We start from the raw sequence: 21,698 nt of genomic DNA on the forward strand, positions 1-21,698 counted from the left end.
TCTGAATGTGCATTGAAAGGTGCTTTTACATCAATATTAACATGTTTTAATGATAACTGAAATAGAAGTAGTTGGTAGCATTGATACCTGTCCGCAAATGTCTAATATGGTCAGACTCGGAGTAAAACGCCTTATAAAAAGACTTTTAAGTACTTATGGTAATCCGGATATTTATACCGAAAGCAGGAACGCTAGCTCCCCCCCCCCCCCCCCCCCCCCCCCCCCAAAAAAAAATCTCCTTAATCCCCACACTATTACATACGTTTAGTACGGTGGCCTTTCACACTATATATATATTAATTATAAATGCTACTTACAAAGACAAGATCCTGTTTTAGGATTACAGTTCCCTCCGTAACAGGTCGCCGGACATACTTGATTACAGTTACCAGCACCGTACATCCCTACTGGACAGCCTAGTAATGAAACATAAACTTCATTCATAAATAGTTTACATTATAGCAAACATAAAACAAACGACAATTTATACTGGATTCTTTGTTTGGATGGATCTACAATAGTGAAGACAAATGCTGAATCAAAGAAAGTCAAAATTTAATTGAGTACCTAAAATTCTCGTTTAATCTTTATCGCGAAGTTTGCAGCGACAAAAGTGCGAAGAAAAGGTTTCCTTTATTAGTATTCGAAACTTTTGCCTTACGGTATCTCATAATATATTACAGTTTTGACATGGCGAATCACTTAATTCACTTTTCCTCGCCTATTGCATCCCATATTTGTGCGATGGGGTTCTTACGGCTAGAAAATCAGTCGATTCTATTTGCAGATAATCTTGCACAATTCGAGTACGATGTGGTCGGACATTGCCATCAACACAGACAAGACATTGAGAACCACTACGTTTCTCGGAACGTCATTTCTTTTTATGACCCGTCAGGGTGCCATCAAGAAATGCACATCCAGATTGCAGTTGTTGGAACAGCAAGCCCAGATACTGACTGACTCATTGTAAAACTGCCGTAGTATCGACCTGTTTCTGGTTTTTTTTCCTGAAGGATGGCAATCACTTACAGAGCCGATAGCACGATATTTGTACAATAAACACAGAAGGATGGAGTGGATTACTCCTCTGATTTGTTTTGTTTCTATTCTGAAACATGTGACCCTCTTTAGTATCCCTGATCAACTGTCATTACATATATCATTTGTCCCTTCCAGGATTTCATTGCACAATTTCTGGTTTGCACGTCTGAGATTGTTGTAAAATCCGGTAATGTTACTGGACTCTATTGTTTTCATCAATTCATCTTTGTGTACATGCATTTGAAACATAGCTCACATGCCTTATGACCACCACAGTGTGTTAAGCATGTGTCGACTGACAAGGAGAGGAAAGTTATTTGAAGCAAGCAATAATTTATGATTTCACCAGTAATTTTTATATAGTTTCGTCGTTTTTACCGAAAAGATCTTAATGTTACAATGATAAAACTCACGGTATAATTCATCAGATGGAAAGTCATTATGGCAGGACAGTTGACGATTTTATGTCGTCATTGGTGACGTTACGGAAAGTATTAGTGACGTCACATTATGTATTAATGACGTCACGATATGTATGTCAACTAAAGTCAGATTAACATAACTTCCACTAATTGATAGTCTGTGTAGTCATAGTAACAGTGTACCACCAATGCATGCATGCATATATTAATGTACATTTCAATGGTGGAGCATTTTATTTAAAACCGAATGTCACATAAACTACATGTAGTATTAATTATAATAATGAAATAAATACAACACTACTTTCTATGAAGATATATGATTATACTCACCATATACTAAGTTACCTCACAAAGTTCCAACATAGCGTTCATCACGTATACCAGCTGTACCGTTTGGGGTTGTTCCTATAGTTGTACACGGTCACATATCGCCCTACATACGGGCACTTGTGTGGTCACATTTCAACTGTACTACTGTTGCCGCAGTACTACTGTGTCCAGAGGGTGTGGTGTTTGGAGATGTAACACAGTATGCCATCCTGAGGAGAAATGGTTAAGCTTCCCATTTATATGTTGTTATTCACCTTGGACACGTACAGTTCAAGTCATGATTGCAAATGTCCCATTGGCACGAAAAGTACCCTTAAGGCATCAGAAACAAAATTATCCAAAGACTACACGCCAAAATCTAGCCTGTTAAACCGGAAATATAAACACACTTATAATAAATGGCTGTCAATGATATATTATAGGGGAGTTTTCATATACTCCTGACGATTATTGTGTCAAACATGAACGTATTTCCGGGCTCAACATAAAATACAATTCTATAGGGGAAAATGAGGAAAATATCAAGCTTCTATTGTTATTAAAGTCAGCATCATTCAAAGGAGATTGATCGTGAAATGGTACTTTGTTTTGTCAATTAGATCCTTAGATTATTTTATATCGAGGAATCTATGTTTCTCTTGAATTCTTTTTTCGGATATTAAAGTGCTTTTTATTAACGGGCGCTGTTACATTTTCCGTTATTTCTTTTATGCTATTTACACAAACAATAATGGAAACATCCTTAAAGATCATTACCTATTTCCTATTTTAAAGAAACACGACCAGAATGATGTTTTTGTTGATTTTTAACTCTACAAATTGAGTGCATGACAAGGAAGAAGAGGAAGCTCAGATAAAGGAAGGGCCTCTGTCAAGTTATGGTAAGCATAGGTAGTGGATATTGGTTTTCCAAAGCAAGCTTTGATTTATTTTTGCAGTTTTCCTAACTTTAAAATAATACTTTTTATAGCGTAACTTGTCATTGAAGCCAGAAATATTGAATAGTTTCCATAAAAGTCGAAATTAATTGAAACAACGACGGGAAATGCAGATGTAAAAACCCACTCAAGAGAAAGAATGTGTGACAATAGGTGATGTTTGATATACAACTAAACTTATAGTTATTCAAACAAATTGAAACAGGAAACCTGGTAGGCATTAGATTATGACCAAATGAAAGAAAAACTCTGTTAGATAAAGCTTGGAAAATAACCCATCAGTTACTATTATATTTAATGACTCGAATCTGAATCCTTCCTCACTTCTTTCCACCCCCCACTCACCCACCCCCTTTCCCACCCTCTTTTTTTTTTTCCCCCACATAATCATTACATTTACGTCAACGACATCGCTAAACTAATTCACCTTGAAACAGGCTGTATCGAATATCTTGCATGTCCTATGTGTTTGACAGAAAGAACTGAGTATTTATTTGAGCTGTTTTGTAAGACCAAGCAAGTGGGTCCTGTTCTGGTGACCAGATGAACCATAGAAACATTCCTGTAATCAAAACGATGCCTATATAGAAATTCAAATACTTGCAAGGTCACAAATCCAATATTTACTTTCTAGAAAGCTGTTACTTGATTGGCCAACCCATTCATTCACTCACATTGTTTTATATTATAATTGTAATATACATCATATGCAACTTTTTTGTAATAAAGTAATAATGTAATTGTTCCGGCGATTGAATTGAATACTTTGGCACAATTAATTTGACAGATGACTACCTTGTTCTAAGTCTGTTCCTCCCGAAAGTCATTATCTGGGAAGATAAATGACTAGTGTCGAATTCTTGCATGCGGATGAACGGTAATTGACATTTTCCTTATAGCTCCTAAGTTGCAAGATTGCAGTGTTTACATAAGTAGAAAAGTATTATAATAATAAAACAAAAAACAAATTCTACAACGTTTGATATCAAGGCATCTCACAAAAAAGGAAGAAGTACATATATAGATTTAGACTAATAGGAAATAAATGGAACTTGACCACACTCATGGAGGGTTACCGAGAGACTCAGTTGTAATCGCAAAGTCACAGATAAGTACAGTATTTTATATGTTGTTAATATGAAATAGAAAATGAACAAGACAGTTGAGGTGCGATGATAGTCACATTTCCAGGGAAAATAAGCTTTTCATTAACTGTTGTGTCGTATGTGGCATACAAAAGCATATTAGAGAAATACAGGGTAGTACATCTTTGAAAATTACCTTTATAGTTTTGATAGAATGTCAATTAAATCTATATTAACATTTAACAAAAAAAAAAAAAAAAACCGAGGGTTACAACCTTACTTTGTTCAAATAATATTTTCAAGACAAAGGTGACGGGAGAATAAGTATTATCTTCTTACCGTCTAGGACTGTATGTTGGACTTCAAAAAAAAAAAATCTATCTGAATGATACTTCAGATTCATGTATGAAACTAGTGTCACATTTGGTTGTCATATCAGAAAACGTCATAGAGGTACTGAAATGGGGTTATTATGAATTAATAATTGTTAGGCTTTATGGAGATCGTCTTCTCAAAAAAAAAAAAAAAAACCTACCCGAACTTCATGAAAAATGTGGACTACTCGAAATTGATAAATGCACAATCTGAAATCCAGACTATCGAAATGCATGGTGCTGGCTGAAAGATTGCTTCGGTTACATTATGTAGAGGAAACAAGAGACCATGGGCCCTACCGGTCACCTGAGTTCGGATTCAGAATGAAACAAAGACATATAAAACACTATATATTGGCCAAATTATCAGACCCTTGAAGTCAGTACAGTTTATTTTATAAATTTGAATCTTTTTAATCTATTAGGAATATCTTGGTTCCATCAAATCTGTGAATTCAGGAAAAAAGGCTTTTGAAATTTAAGCCATTTCGCGACTCCTTTTGGTCCCCGCCCCTCTGGTCTCTGGGTGTCGGCCAGGGCCGATATAGATTTGGCGTATAAAATGCTAAAATCAGACTAAGAATTATAACCGAGTTTGACTCATTTCCTATAAAAAAATAAGCAAATAATGTTCATAAATGTGTTTTTCCTATAATATAAACTATAGTAAAACTTGACCCCCTCCCTCCACAAGGGGAAACCTGAGATCCCAGGGCCATGGAAATCACAAAATTTTGTAGAGGGCCTTGAAACCTTTCTATCTATGAATGAGTATTTGATTCTACCTATAATATGTGAGTGGAGTAGAGGATTTTCGATTTTTTTTGTCAAAGCCCCTCCAAACAGCCCCTGGGGGTGTGGGAGTCATATAATTCACAATTTTGATTGGCTTTATGCCTTAGAAATGATTGTGCAAAATATTTTTGATGAAATTTCCTTTTTTCGACTTTCTGGAGAAGAAGTCGAAAAATCGTTTAAGTTTAAAAATTGTTTAAGAACACACGACACACGACGCAGTTCGACGGACTAAAAAATGCGATTAGAATAGGTACCACTTGAGACTTCGTCTCAGATGAGCCCAAATGTTTATACCGGGTCTCATTGCTTTGCACATATCTAAAGACTTACGATACATATATATTATATATATTTATAATATATCATAAACAAATCCCCATTGGGTGCGTATTAAATTAAACAAATGTTTTGAAGATTTACTTCAGTAGAATTGCTTGTTTTTTAACAATATGTAGGTCATGATGAAATAAGATATGATAAGGAAACGATACAAAAACAGATGCCAATTAAGTGAAGGGGATATATAAAAACGTCTGGCAGGTATGGTGACATGAAAAGCTATATGCCGTAATTCCAGTGTAATTTAGTTTTTACTAATTTATATATTGCCAAAAAAAGGTCCCTCAGATGTTTTCGTTATTGCTATGTATATATTGCGAATTAAGATACCAGTCTTCATATGTTTTTCAATATGATCATTATTTTTGCAGAATGACTTTTCGAGGGTTAGGGTTCATAAATTCAAGTATAGTTTATAATCAGCTTTCCCGTAAAAGCATTGAATTTAATTTAAATATCCTACCCCTTATATTCCAACATGGGCTGACAGCTATCTTGAAAAGTGCTAATATTTCGAAAATAAAGCAATATATCACTTGTGTTTTTGGATACTTTCTTTTCTTTTGTCGAAGGGTACTTGTATATGAAAGGAGACCACTTGCATCATAAATCTGAAGTAAATGGGGTATTTTTGCACTTAAGATGCCTACTATACATACATGTAAAACCGAATTCCTTGAAAATGCAATTTCCATTCGTATACTGTATATTCCAGGGGTGCGTATTCACCGTACCATCTGTACCGTGTTTCATTTTATAGTTTTGCCACGTTCACATACCGACTAAGAACACTGGTATGTCAATATATCAGTATACAAAAATTTGTTAACAGATAGCATTTAGATTTCTATATTGTTCTCGCACACCACCAATTACTTTATATAGTGTAAAATTATACTCTGTTAATTATTGTTTAAATAATTCAATTGAGTTTTCAAATTAGCTGCTAGTTTCTTATTTTTGAGATAACAAATAATCCATAACGTAAATTCCACACTGTGATTTAAACCCCCCCCCAACAAACTATTCAAGGTTCCTATATCATCATTTCGACGAACAATAAAAAAAAAATCAAGATCAAACTTTACTTTACTTATAGTATCATCAAGATAAACAATTATGGGGTTACATAAGTTATCATAAGCAAATTTAATTGTATGCAATATATACAGTGTCATTACACATTTCATACCTACATTAACAAATATGTTTATCTAAGCAGAGATAGTATTGATAGCATTCAAAAACAGAAGGGGATAGCAAAAACCAACATATAGACTTAATTTGGAAAACACTATTGATCAACAGATTATTATTTGCCCGCAAAAAACTATTAGTAAATAGATTCAAACAAAAATTTTGAAGCGTCGTCTAAAAAACAAAAAATGGCGCAAATAAGAAGCGAGCGTGCATCTTTTTTGGGCGGTTTAATATTTAACATTGTCAAAAGACACTATCACTCGTTGCTAGTGGGTTTCTAACGACTTGTCTATTGTCACTTTATTTGTAATGCAAACTGCCGTATGACAGTGTGAAATGCCAAAATATCTCATATAGCAATCAGAATGCAGGATTCTCACTTGAGATAAAAAGACCAATGATATGCAGTTTATTGGAATAAGGATGGTAAAAGAAGAAACTTGAGATCAACATGTTGTGTTTCAGGAATAATATCTATAGATTTATGGTAATGTTCGACCCGCCACATCTTATTTAATTTGAATTGAAAGTGTGTGTTGAGATAATCTTTGCCAAATACCCAAAATTTTCCTCCATGCTATTTCGCAAAGTTTTATTTTAAATGGAAAATTAAAAATGCCAATGTTTTATGTTATAAGACAAAAGAAATTAAAGTCTATAACAAGTGTAAAGTTCATAACAAATGACTTCCTAGTCGTCAATAAATGTGACACTTTAGTCTTAAACAGTCAAGGCTAAGAGAATGTGTCCTGACGTGCTTAACTTTGAATAATCGACCTATAACAACCAAAATCCTTTTTAAATCAAAGAAACGTTATAGCCCTTACCTCTGTATATGATCTGGATACTGTCGATAGTACTGATTTGTCCTAGATCGACAAGCCACCAAGCCGTCTTCAGACCACCATCATTTTGTATGTGTTGCACAACAATACATTGAAATTGATTATATCAGTCAGTTGACATTCGTCTACAGCGGCACTCGCCAGCCACATTATATTTATATTCGTTACATACTACTGTGTAGATGTCTTAAAACAAGGCTAGGTGCTTTGCTGCAATGTACCATTAATGATCTCGCCGTAATTAAAAAAAAGTTGTTCAGAAACTTACAAATACTAACTTTTTAATGTTTATCCAAAGGACAAGGGTTTTGTTTTTCCCTTATTAAAACTCTTATGAAAATCTGTAGTCAGTCATTCGTTTCAAATAACCTCTACGTAAGGGAGTACACTTTTAAGTGTTGGTGAAATCTTGAATGTTTGCTTTCGAGAAATTGGAGACTGACATTAGTAGTAAATGCAAAGTACTCCCAGCCATTAATTATTATCATGGTCACTAATTCGCGGTTTTTGTTGTTGTTTTTTTATCACATAATTTTTTAACCTTTTCACTTGAAACTACATAAATTTCTTGATAATTGGTGTAGTATACTCGAAAAATATTTTAACTATCAGTCTCGTTTTCTTTTTTAACCATCTTCATGTAATATCACAGCCGATGACATATCAATAAGACACTAGTAATGAAGTATACTTGTACAGGTAACACATTTTTTTAAATGGTATCAAAGTGACACAAAGGAAAAATGAAAGTGTCTAATGATTTTTGATAGTTATGATATTTATGTCGTAAACGAGTCCGTCAGATTCAGGTTTGATGATATGACGTTTTTGTCAATTTTCTTAGGGCGTTTATGGTAGCATTTGAAATTACCGTGCCGCTGATGATACAGTTGTATGTAACTGTAGTATTTCTTTGTTTTTACACAAATAACAGAGAATATTTCGGACTATTGTTGTCTGTAGTTACTTGTAACACACACTTTGTACTTTAACAGCAACAGAGTCTGTAATAACAAACGTTCCACAATGTTTTATACATAAGCTGAAAATAGTATAGTCCGTAAATCATTCTGTTTATAGGGACCGAAGAATCAAACCAAAATTAGATTTCTCGGAAACCCCCTTTTTTAATAATGACTTTAAAAAACGGTAACTGAGTAGTTGTTACCGATGTGCGTAAACTGAAAACGGACCTTGGTCAGCTTAGTCACTGATGATCGGAACGAATCCAATCCCAATCTCGCAGCAACTTTGACGGTTACGATCGATCGACCAATACGACTATCAAGTTCGGGCTCGAACCAACAACCCCGGACTTACATGTTCCTCGCTCTACCGACTGAATATAGGCTGAAGAGGCTTCCTTAACTTGATGTTTTGAGTCAGAATCTTATTTAGATGTGATTTGAATTGAAGTTAACCTACTCGACTGATGGTTAGCCTTTAACAGATCATTTCGAACTATGCTATTATCTTTCCATTCTATAGCCATGTACCGTTCTTAAACATGTTCTTACAACAAGAAAGATAAGCTCTGACACAGGTAATGGTGATGTTTTGGTTTGCCAGAACATACCTACATGTATGTTTACTTAAGCGTATAATGAGTACGTTTCACCCAAGAAATGCCATATTTATATAATTATAGATAATAAAACTTGTTATTATAATTGCGATACAGTGCAAAAGTGCCAAACGTAACATGAGCCAAAATATGCTCACATCTACAATAATACATGTATTCAAAGTACGGTAACAGACTCGGCGACACGGTAACCTTAAGCATAGATATTCAAATATGTTTTATTCAGTATGTGTTAATAAAATACCCAACCAGGAATGTGAAATTTGCTATTATACAAGTATTTTACACTAAATACTTCATCGATTCGTTTCAACGGTTGTGTCTGCTTTATGCTTTCTTTACCTACCGTTAGGATCTGACTTATTGCCTATATAAAAAACATACAAAGCTTATGGGGAAACAACGACATTTCGGCTGTTGTTGGTATTGGGTCTTTTAGCCATATCCCAATATTCAGAATTTGAAAGCACTACATGTGAAGTTATATCCAGTCCCTTTCTTGTGTGTATAGCCTTCTGTTTGTGTTTGACGGTGTTTAAAAGGTTATGCTTCAGTGGTAATGTATTTTCTTGATCACAATAGGCGGTGTTTAATTCAAAATCTCTGAGCTATACTAATATAGCAGTAAGTGGTGTCAAACAATATATTCCTACACACCTTGGTTTTAACTCTTAATGTGTATATGTGCCGTACACTGGGCCTAATATAAATTTTTGACCTGTTTATTTTTTCTTCATTAGTCGTTTGAAAACCACAATGGTTTGATGATAAATTAAGATGTGGGATGACAGTCATTCTATTGGTTACAGATGAGCATTATAAATTATTAGACTATCAACACCTAAATTTATGTACTGTATAGGTTGTTTGTATTTTTTGCGTTTATGTCATTTGTTCAGATTGGAAACATACCTGCAGAGAAAATCACTTTCAATTACTAATAACTCTGTAAAAATTGTGCACTAATAAAATTATAGACCACAATTTGGCTTCATGGTTTGGGACTGCATGTACTCATTTCAATTCTCTATTGATGTATATGTAAATATTGGATTTTTGGTCCATATGTGCCAAATATCATTATCAGCTTCTTATATGTGCTGTGAAAAATAAAATCCCTATGTATTGATAAATAGTGTAAATCTCAAATTGATGGTTACTATTGGTAATGAATTAACATGTTATAAGCTCATTTGGATTCGTGAGATATAAAATAATATTGTCTACATTATAAACTTTAACGCATTCTGGATTAGCTGAATTCCTTTGTCAACGGCATCATTAATTCGAATGAGGTCATTCTATGTTGCGCTTGCCGCTTGACGTCAAAAACTGGTGTTGGAAAGTGGATTGGGTCGCTAGTCGTTTTGTCAAAAATTATCTAACTTGTTCCAGGCGGAGGTTGTAAAAATTCGACATGATATATTTTAATAATATTGTGTAATGGACAAGAATAATTTTCACTGGTGTGGTCTTGTAGATTAAAACCGATGTCCGAAACAGGACTTGAACTTGATTATCTATGTCCTGGTGATTATTTGGCGGGGAAGGAAACGGCCCCATACTCGTGCGCATACTTTGTAGATAGTCCAAACCAATGAGTTTTTATATTATTGAAAACAAAGATAAAAAAATAAACGTAATATGACGTAATAGGATTTAACATTTCTATCATTAATATATATTCCCAACTGGAAAACAAATTATCAATGGATTTCGTTATTAGAATTTGCTTTTTGGATAATATATTCTAGGGAACCTTTTTGAAAAAAGTTTTTACTTTACTCTATTTGCTTATTTCAGTCATAATACAGGTTACCTTATCATCGTCATATTTTCATCGGTCTTAAAGGCGAATTTCATTGTGGTTAGAAGAAACTATAGGTCCACACGACTTGTGGTTGTTAATACTCACTCGTACGTTATGTTCTTTTTTAGTTCAAAAAGCTAGTCGCTAAAGCTGAGTCGTTTATTTTGTACCAATTTAAAAAAATATATCATTAGCAGTGGGAATAAAATGAAAATATTCAACAACCTCTTATTATTATCATATCGCACGTACCTCATACGACTGGTTTGCTGATTAAGACAGCTTGTTTTCTGGGTTACACAGTAACCATGTGTTCCTAGTATAGGATTCATTTTTCTTGTTTAAACCATATTTTAAATTTGTTATACATCGTTTTGAAATTTATAGTCATCTTTTTTTATACTTTTCATTGATTGGGCCTTAGCATTGTACTGCTGTGCATCATTGTTGGATCCGTAAAGAAAAAGCGACTAAATTGACGAATTTATTCTTTTCTCTTCTCCTGAAAAAACGTTTTTTTATTTTTGGACTTTCGGTTTTTTAAACGCTCGCCGCCTGTGTGGTAGGTCTGTGTTCTCGTCTGTCCACTGGCCGAGGCCACATGTTCTGCACAAGTCTATATAAAGTACCCGTGTAGTTGTTTCGGATTCTCCTGCCTAGCGCTGTGCATTGCGGATGTGGGGCGGGACTAGTTCTTCCGTTGTCACAGTATAATGTGACAGGGGTTTGGGTGTTCGCATGACTTGTTCGTATGTTGTTGCTTGGATTGTCTTCGGCGCGGGGCATATCTCAGTGATACAGCACTTCATGAAAGGGGACGGGAAAAAGGGGAGAAATTTGTTTCACTTTTACAAGAAGTCTTGACATGAATATATATATTGCAAATACCAGTCTCACAAGAACACGCGCTTCTTGGCCCCCACAACTACACAGGGGGAAAGGGGGAAACTAGAGTTGGGACAGGGTGTCTTTATATGCACATCCATATCGACTTTGACCAACAGTCAGTCCGTCCGACTCTGTTGATGGGAATACGCGCTAATTAAAATAGCGTTATTAAAATAAGAAATAGAAATTAGGTTTACACCGAGAAAATGGCTTATACCCACCATTAATTTGTAATTATTCGTAATTTTTACGTCTTAAATATTGAATTATTTTGGCATATGTCAATCGGGTGATTATAACTAGAAGAAAGTTTATAATTAAAAACTGGGTAATCGGGGTGGTTTTGGTTGTAGTGTGTGTTCTGGTTTGTATAGTGGTTTATGTCTAAATTAAGCCACTCGCCCCGATCACGTGGTTGTTTCGACCGCGTGCCACTCCGGTTTTTCTCCCACACTTATATCCCTCGTGCGCTTCTTACATCTCGGGCCATTCGAGGAGAGATTTTACCATATGTTGTATAACTTTGTATAAATAACTTGGTTCGTAATCGATGTAAAAATAAATAAATGTTTTATTTTTTTTTAGAAAGTTTTCTTCATTACGGGTCCATAATTCAAGAGCGGCCTCAACTGGCGCTCCACATAATCTTGAATATTTTGATAAGACTGACTGTCTTCTTACATTTAAAATTCTGCATGCATACACTAGGATTTTCGGGGGGGAGGGGGAGGGAGCGGGAGAAGATGGGCTTACTGGTTTTTGCTGTATGTTAACTCCTCGTCAAGAGCGTGGTGTGGTTTGAATTGCTATTGGCGTAACTTAGTCAATACCCCATCGTGTCATGTTATCTTTCAAATACATATTATATTCTCAAGAGTAATTACAAAAAGCAATAAATAGTTGTTTTTAAAATGTGTTAATCATTAATGAAGGATAGGAAGCATTAATATTAGCATTAAATAAATATATACACGAGGAAAAGAACTTACGCGTGGTATACATTGTAGTATGATAATGTTTTAGAACGATATCGATACCATTTACATTGGACTCACTGGGTTACATTTAAAAATATAGACGAAAGAAGCTAATGGAAATCATGTCTTAATATAGACGAAAAATAGCTGATTTAAAATAATGTCTTAACAATGTCTCGAAAAAACTCGAAGCGAAACAATAATTTATGATTTGAACAGGCTTTGTCTTAACAGTAGATATTTAAATCCAAATGTAAAGGAGTCTATTGACCGTTTGGAACAGTTCAATACTCCAATAGTGTCAAACTAAATTTATATTGATTTTTCGTTTTTTCGTGGTTTATGTTGATAAGATGTTGCTGTTTAAGATTTTAACGATAGGATGTTGCTGTTAAGAATTTAACGATAGGATGTTCCTGTTAAGATTCACCAAGATAAGATGTAAGTAAAGATTGACGCGTGGTAGATAAGATGTTGCTTTTTAAGATTAATGAAAGATAAAATATCGATATCAAGATGTTAAGATTGAAGGAGATAAGATGTTGCTGTTAAGATTGAAGGAGATAAGATGTTGCTGTAAAGATATTTAACAAGATAAGACGGTTCTGTTAAGATTTAATAAGATAGGACGGTTTTGTTAAAAGATTTAATAAGATAAGAGGTCGCTGTTAACATTGTAATAAGATAAGATGTTTGCCTACAAAGATTGAACTAGTTAAGATGTTGCTTTTAAGATTTAATTAAGAAGAAAACGATCCAAACTAAATTATCATATTTATATTTGTTTCGATTAAGATATGAGATAAGATAAGATGTTGGTGTTAAGATGATTTAATGTTAAGATTTAACCAAAGATAAGGTGTTACCCTAAGAAGATTTAACAAGATAAGAGTTTGGTGTTAAGATTGATTTAACAAGATAAGATGTTGGTGTTAAGATGATTTAAAGATAAGATAATTGTTCTGTTAAGATTTAACAAGATCAAAAGATGTTGCTTGTTAACGATTTAACAATTATAAGAGGATGTTGCTATTAACATTGAATTTGATAAGATCAGTTGTTGTTGTTAAGATTTAAGAGAATAAGATGTTGTTGTCAAATATTGAAACAAGAAAAGATGTTGCTGGTTAGAGATTTAATGAGAAAAAATTGTTGCCGTTAAGTTTTAACAAGATAAGATGTTTCTGTTAAGATTGAACGAGATAAGATGATGCTGTTAACATTGAACAAGAAAATATGTTGCTGTTAAGATTTAACGAGATAAGATGTTGCTGTTATGATTTAACGATATCAGATGTTGCGGTTAAGATTTACCAAGATTGGATGTTGCTATTAACATTGATTTGATAAAATAAGATGTTGTTGTTATGATTTAACCGAGAAAGATGTTGGTGTTATGATTAAACGATATCAGATGTTGCATTTTAAGATTTACCAAGATAAGGATGTTGCTATTAACATTGATTTGATAATATAAGATGTTGTTGTTATGATTTAACGAGGAAAAGATGTTTCTGTTAAGATTTAACGAGATAAGATGTTGCTGTTAAGATTCTAACGAGATAAGATGTTGCAGTTAAGATTTGAGCAATAAAAAATGTTGCTGTTTAAGATTTAATGAGATGAAGATGTTGCTGTTAAGACTTAACTAGATAAGCTGATTTGCTAAGTTAAGATTTCTAAGGGGATTTTTATCGTTGCTCTTGTTAAGATAATAAAACATTTAAAAATTGACGTTCAAAACAATAATATGGAAGCTACTATTAAAGTATAAGTTGTCATTGTAAGACACCGTAACGCTCAGTACTACTGCTGCTTAAGACTATTAAGGGTCTGAACAGCAATCTTAATGGTTTCGTCAGCAGACGCATAGTAAGAGTTATAATGTGTATGCTTAACATTGATGGGCATTCAACATGCTATCTCAAACCCGTGAATCGCACAACTAAGGAGAGCGGGTCCCATATATTGTAATGCAAATACAAACCTCTATCTATTAGCGGTTGAAGATATATCAATCAAATACACACCATTACACTAGGATTTCACAAAAGTAGTGTCCAATACGGCGTTATCGTCATATCCAGCTTTACCTTGTTGGGGTGTTTCTTTAGTTGTACACGGTCACCATACGACGCAAATTAACCGGGCACCGGTGTGTTATAGTCAACTGTAAAGCTTGCTGTCTCAGTACTACTACTGGTGTCCTGGAAACAGAGAACGCCATCTTGTGCTGAAAGAGGTGGTATTGGACACGTACAGTTGATACCCGGCTAATTTGATCTGGAAATCGGACTAAAAATGAAAATGATCACAATATACAAATGTAAATATACAATCTATAATATATGAATATGCGCCAATAATATTAAGAAGCATTTCACAACCGGATACGAATAACAATACAAACATGTAATACCAATGTACTTCCACACACCAACAATATACTAAATGTAAAGCAATGTATCTGTTCTGCCTTGATTTCACATCAACAATATACAATGTAAAGAATGTTATATACTTCTATCTTGATTTCACATCAACAATATACAATGTAAAGATGTATCTATCTTGATTTCACACCACAACAATATACAATGTAAAGATGTATCTGTCTTGATTTCCACACAAACAGTATACAATTTAAAGATGTATCTGTCTTGATTTTTTAAAACTCGCTGCTTAGTTCCTTATCGAAAGCCTAATAGCGCATTGTTTCATGTTAAACTGATGGTTTGAAAAAGTGGGGTTGCAAAATCCAAATTTTGCAGTTTGAAATGTCTAGGGGCATTTCTTTTTTATGTGCTTTTTTATCTCTATTGCCTATAATTACGGTAAGGTAACAATACTGAATTAACAATAACTATACCGTTATCCAAGCTGTGCTTGGACAAACAGCTTCAGTGCTAAGATTGTATTTTGGCACGAGAAAAAACTTCGTTACGCCCTCAGGAAATAATGGCATGCTGTGGTGAATCACGGTTGTATTACCTATGCTATCCGGATTCGGTGTCCGCTCTATTTTATTTTTAGTCTCGCCGTCAAGTAGACGCTTGTAACGTTAAAGATGTTCCATAGCCGAAAGAGCATAAACGATATCCATCATTTCAACAATAATTCATGTATTAATCGTGTTTCTATGTATCTAATAAACACAAAAATGCATATGAAATAATTTATTTTGCTTTTGGTGCACGCGCGATAAGCAATTCATTCCATATAGGACTTGGTGCCTTGGATTGTTTTCGGGTTACGCAATTAATTATTTTTAATTTTTTTACCTTGAATTAATAAGAAGCTCAAAAATTCCAATAGTGGTAGTGGCGTAAAGAATCGATCGTCAGTGAAAGATGCTCCACTGCTTTTCTCAATTAAAAACAGGGGAGACGAATTTTTTCTTCGGGTAAAAACAAACTTTACACCTTTACTACCTATGAATAATTTGACATCAATATACAAATATGAAAATGATGAATCAAGTTCCTAATAAATGCGTGGCATTATGTCCTACACTTATATTTAAGGATTAAAGTCTCTTTTTGGTGTTTCTATCGAAGGATAAAGTTGAGTAGGGTATCGATATTTGGAATGGACTCTGAAGCAGTCCACGAAACAAATATCGACACCCTACTCAACTTAATCCTTCGATAGAACAACCAGAAAAATTACTTTGATACTTACATTTACAGTCTTAAGTATTTTTTCTATACCTCAATAATTGCATCTGCGTGGCTCCAAATTGCGCGTAGCATACTAAATATATCGAGAGATAAAGTTGAGCAGACTTTGGTTGAAATCAACGGGCTCTATACTAACAATACACTGACCTGTAAAATATACTAGTACGAACCCTGGAAAACGATATGTACTGCCTTGGGTGAACAAATCGTCCTATCAGGGCAATAAATACATATTATTTGATTATGCACGAAATTTGAAATGCAATGTTTATGTTAAGAACACGAGTTTACATTTATGATAAGTGTAAAGTTAAAAACATGAAATAACTCATTATAAATAATATAATTAAAGTTATATTGCATGCTATTTCACATGTAACGATATGTCACTTAAACATCGATATTCGAACATTGACATGTAACTTGAAAATGCATATGTCGGCCTATAAGAGAGCCGAAATCTAGGAATCATACATTCATGGGTTTGAATAAAGCGCCTTCAATCACCGCAATGGGGGGGTTTTGTCGGATTCCGAATCGTATCACGTGGCTGACGTTCGATACGACCTGCACGTGGTGAGCCAGGTAACTAGCGTAAGCGCACATGTGTTTGTTTACTTAATTCCTTCTGGCTAATATAGTGTCATGCTTGTATATGTCCACAGAATGAGTATTTGAAACATCCAATTCACACTTTGCCGTAAAAAGTTGTGCATCAAATATTGTTATGTGCGAGCATTATTTTCTTTGTAGATCCAGTCTGCTGAGGTCGACCACATGTTTTGTTTATGAAAAATTGTTGACATTTTCTCTTGGTTTCACAACTCTCGTTTTACTTCGAGATTGTCGCGACGATGTTCGGAAGAGTTCGGAATGATTCGGCATCTTTCGAGCCTATTTTTCACGTGTACACATTAAAAAGATTTTTTACTTTTATAAATAAAAATGCTTTCAGTGCTGCAATTTAATAAAAAGTGGTAAAATTAAAAAGGTTTAAAATTCAGACAGACGGAGAAAAAATATATTTAACACTTAAACGGGTTTTTACTATCACAAAAAGAGCGATAGTGAATATACCAAACAGCTTAAAACTTATGCGACACTCTAGTCTTAAACCCCTAAAATAAACGATGTGTCTAACGTACGTTGCATGTTATAAAACAATCGACCACCAAAACAACTAAACTTAACTAAAAACAAAGAAATGTTGTATCCTTAGCTCTATATATTATCTGGATACTGTCGATAGTACTGATTTGCCCTAGATCGACACGCCACCAAACCGTCTTTGGACCAGGAGACTGTGTGTGTGTGTACAACAATCAGTAAATATATCTGTCTTCTGACATCCGTCCACAGCGGCACCCGCCAGCCACTTATCGGGTATATGTTACTACTCTGTGTAGCTGGTTTAAACAAGGCTAGGTTTCCTGCAATGTACCATCGATGAGGCGTCTTAATTAGTGTTTTGTAGATATATAATTAACTGTTTCAATATTTATTTAGGCATAGCGTTCAACGTCTGCAGTTATAAGGTTTGAGTGTCATCACGACTGAAAAACCAAAATTCATAAAACGAACCATTTCAGTCCATGAAACACTATTTAAACTATTGTTGTTTATTAGGGCACCAGATATTAGTATCGATAGAATTTAAGTCTTTCAGAACGAAATGAGTCTCCCATAGCATTTTTTGTTTGTTTGACTTCACAATTCAGAAAGGAAACAAACGACATCACCGTTTGTGAAGTCGCTTCTAATTGGCTGAGATAACGGCGTAATTATTACAAAGAAAAAAGTCCTTAAACGAGTATGACATTTTGTAGAGATTAACTTAAAGTTTAAGACACTGTTTAAACAAGTGATTTATGTACATTTTTGTATCGCGTTTATTTCTTATAATTCGTGCCCTTTGTACTCAAAACCGGCTCTTGCTGATGGAGTGAACAACACAGGTAAAACATTATATTCATAACCTGACTGACCTTGCTCCAATGAACGCATTCATTACACTGTACGCAATATGACGGAAAGTAGAGCTGTAAATGGGATTGAAATTAGGGCCTACATAAAAGGTATGTCGCTAATCGGCGTAAAACCGATAGGTATCCACCGTGAAGTGTGTGATGTTTATGGGAAAGGCATAATGTCACACAGGTCTATCTGTAGGTGGGTAGCTAAATTTAATACTTGACAACAGCAGCGTAGAGATGCTACTCATCCATGTCGTCCTGCCACAAGTAAAACAAAAAAACAACATGAAAAAAATCAGTAATAAGCTGTGGAAAATGATGCGTGATACACAGTGAGGCACTTACCACAATTGACGAATTTATTTTTAGCGCGAGTATTATAAAGAATCATATAAAACTATATAAGATAAGACATTTGGAACACCCCTCGTATATATAAAATATTGCTTAGTGTCGAAATTATTCTATAAAGCATATAAATGTGTCTTAAATCGACAACATCAATGAATTAAGTTGATTGTTAATACCAAACAATTTTTTTAATAAACTTAAAGCTACTAAAGAAATTAAACACCAATGAATTATGTTGAGTGTTAATATCAATCAGAGAGTTTTTAATATACTTAAAGCTACTAAAGAAACTATATATTATAACACAAACGTCAAGACTGCTTAATATGTACATTATACATGTATTGCCCTGGTGTGAGGGAGACATGTATATTTGTTTCCCTGAATGCTTTATTATTCCGAATATATAACTGTCCATGTTTTAGTTACATAAGTATACATAAACCTGTATAGATTACTATATCACTGTACAATGTAGACTTAATGGACAGTAGTGGTATTTAACAAAAATGAAGAAATACAACATAAATATTCTTCAACAATTTATTTCTAACAATTTCAAATGTGATAACAAGTTATCAACAACTCCTAATCTATCACAGTTCACTTCTTTTTGTCTGATAATAATTGTTATGAAAACAACCCGAGAGGTTCCGAGAAAGCTACTCGACGGGGAAAATTGAAGGAAGTGGGTTCCGAGAGGGATACTCAATATTTGTTTCCCGGACACGTGACGCTGTTAAAAAACCAATCACCGATACTGTTAAATCGATGAGGAGGAAAAATAATACATAGGGCAGCATTAGTAGCTTCCAATTGGCTAATTGGCTAAAGTTGAAACAGTTTATTCTAACAAAAAAACTTTTCAGCTCACATTTAACGGATATTTTTCTCCTGGCGGTACATTTTCTACAGTATTAGTTTGATTTTTTTGATCGGTGAATATGCTTTAACTGCAACATTTATACATATGTAGGCACAATATACGTAACTTTTCAATTATTTTTGTAATCACAATTATTTACAAGAAAACCACCATGTTCTCTTTGTATAAATTAATTATTAAAGCTAGGTGAGATGTCACTGAGACCAACTGTGAAATTTTGAAGAAAAAATATTTAAAAAAAAATAAAAATAATTAATGTGGCACACAAAAAATACAAACCAGAACGATAGGAAGAAGTCCACACTGTTACGACCAAGAATAACAGAAATGAGAAACCAGCAGCTAAATTAAAAACACAATTTAATTATATATATACATTATTATACAGATATGGTTTACAATATCTAAAGTTACTGGTGGTGGTACAAGAGTAATGAAAGAAATTTAAAGTGTTTCTTATCTGTATGCGAACGTCCTGGTATAATCATTGATCCTTCCAGGTTCAGAATTAACAATATTCCCAAATCCACGAGGAAATGAATGTCCACAGATAATTTGTAAAGTTCCAAGCAATATGAATAAATCCACACAATGTGTTGTATCAATCCAAAGATAAAGCCACAACTGCTCTCCAAATAAAATCTAAGATATCGCTGTACAATTCTTGATATGTCTAATTACAGGTCTCATAACAGTTCTGATAAGTCTTGTATTTAGTGAGTAACAAGCAGAAACCCTTGATTCAAGAATATTGGATTTTACTTGTTTATCATACTTTAAACACAGTAACAAATAAATCCACAAAATTTGTTTGTAAAAAACAATCTGAAATACGTATTATATAAAGTCAACATGTTTACAAACATCATTGTTAACTTTTTACATAAAATATTCTAGAAAGTTCATAACCCTTTAGCGATTCACTTTGAGGTATGTTTCATACGATTGATTTAATGCCCACTGGTACTCTCCACTTATTAATAACTGGGATTTTGTTTAACTATTCCAGTGCTCACACATAAACAACAAAAACTCTATTCCTTTAAATTTCGATATTATTCATTATGCATTGAATAATGCCTTCATAATAGAGATCTATTCATCTTTATTTGCATTGGAACAATGTTTGATTATTGAAAGATCTGTTTGTAATTACAAAACAACTGAAAAATTACGTATATTTGACCTTTAACAGTGGCAACGATTATTCCTCTAAAACACATTGGTTGCTTTATTCGTGTGCAAAAGACAAACCCTTTAGCGTTTGGCTTTGAGGTATTTTTCATACTTTTTAATGCCACTGGTACTCTCCACTATTACACTTGGATTTGTATAAGTATTCCAAAGCTCCAGATAAACTCATACTGCCTACTTTAAACCTTTGGATCTATTCATGATGCATTGCATTGCCTCACAAAGAGAGTATGCATCGTGATTTGCATGAACCTTTTTGATTTTGAAAGATCCATGCACAGGAACTCACACTGAAACATCTACTCTGCAACATGGAGGATCATACAGATGTAGCTAATTTGGAAATAAAATAGTTTGATGGCTTCAAAACGTGTATTAATATAACGAGATATTATGCCATGCCTGACAAAAGTAACATAGATTAAACGGGAAACTGAAAGTAGAATGGAATTATAATTAAATAAATGCAATATACATTATGTATGGACACCGAAAAAAGCAATTTTCATCTCACTGAATAACTCGAATACGTTGGTTTGGTCCATTTCTGTTAAATATTGATAAGTACGTTTTGCCGCTATCTTTTTTTGCCTTTGAAAGTTGTCATCAGCATTATCATTCACGCGTTTTGTTTCCATCTTTGAGTGCCGTCGTCGCGAATCGTTACTTGACAACCATCGTGTTACTAATGACGTTAAGGGGAAAGAACAATAACTCTATCGTCCAAATCTAATAAGATTTCTACTAATCTAATACGACTATATCTTTGATATCACGTGACATCATTGTAACCAATATGAATACAAGATTCTTGTCTGAGGCGGATAAATGAAAGTTCCTTCGTCATTTTCTGGAGTTCCTTTACAGATATGGATATAGTGGCCGTGCAACAAATGATGCAAATTATTTTGGAATCAGGTGATACAAATAAATCTATGAGTACAAAAACATCAGGACAAGAACATGGGATTTGTTT

General features: G+C 34.0%; 1 pseudogene; it reads right to left on the bottom strand.

The window, feature by feature from the left end:
- The window catches only part of LOC138312671 (uncharacterized), a 30,178-nt pseudogene that overhangs the window by 7,601 nt on the left and 879 nt on the right, over positions 1-21,698 (bottom strand).

This window comes from Argopecten irradians, unplaced genomic scaffold (genome assembly GCF_041381155.1).
Source record: "Argopecten irradians isolate NY unplaced genomic scaffold, Ai_NY scaffold_0418, whole genome shotgun sequence".
In the NCBI taxonomy this organism is placed as follows: Eukaryota; Metazoa; Mollusca; class Bivalvia; order Pectinida; family Pectinidae; genus Argopecten; species Argopecten irradians.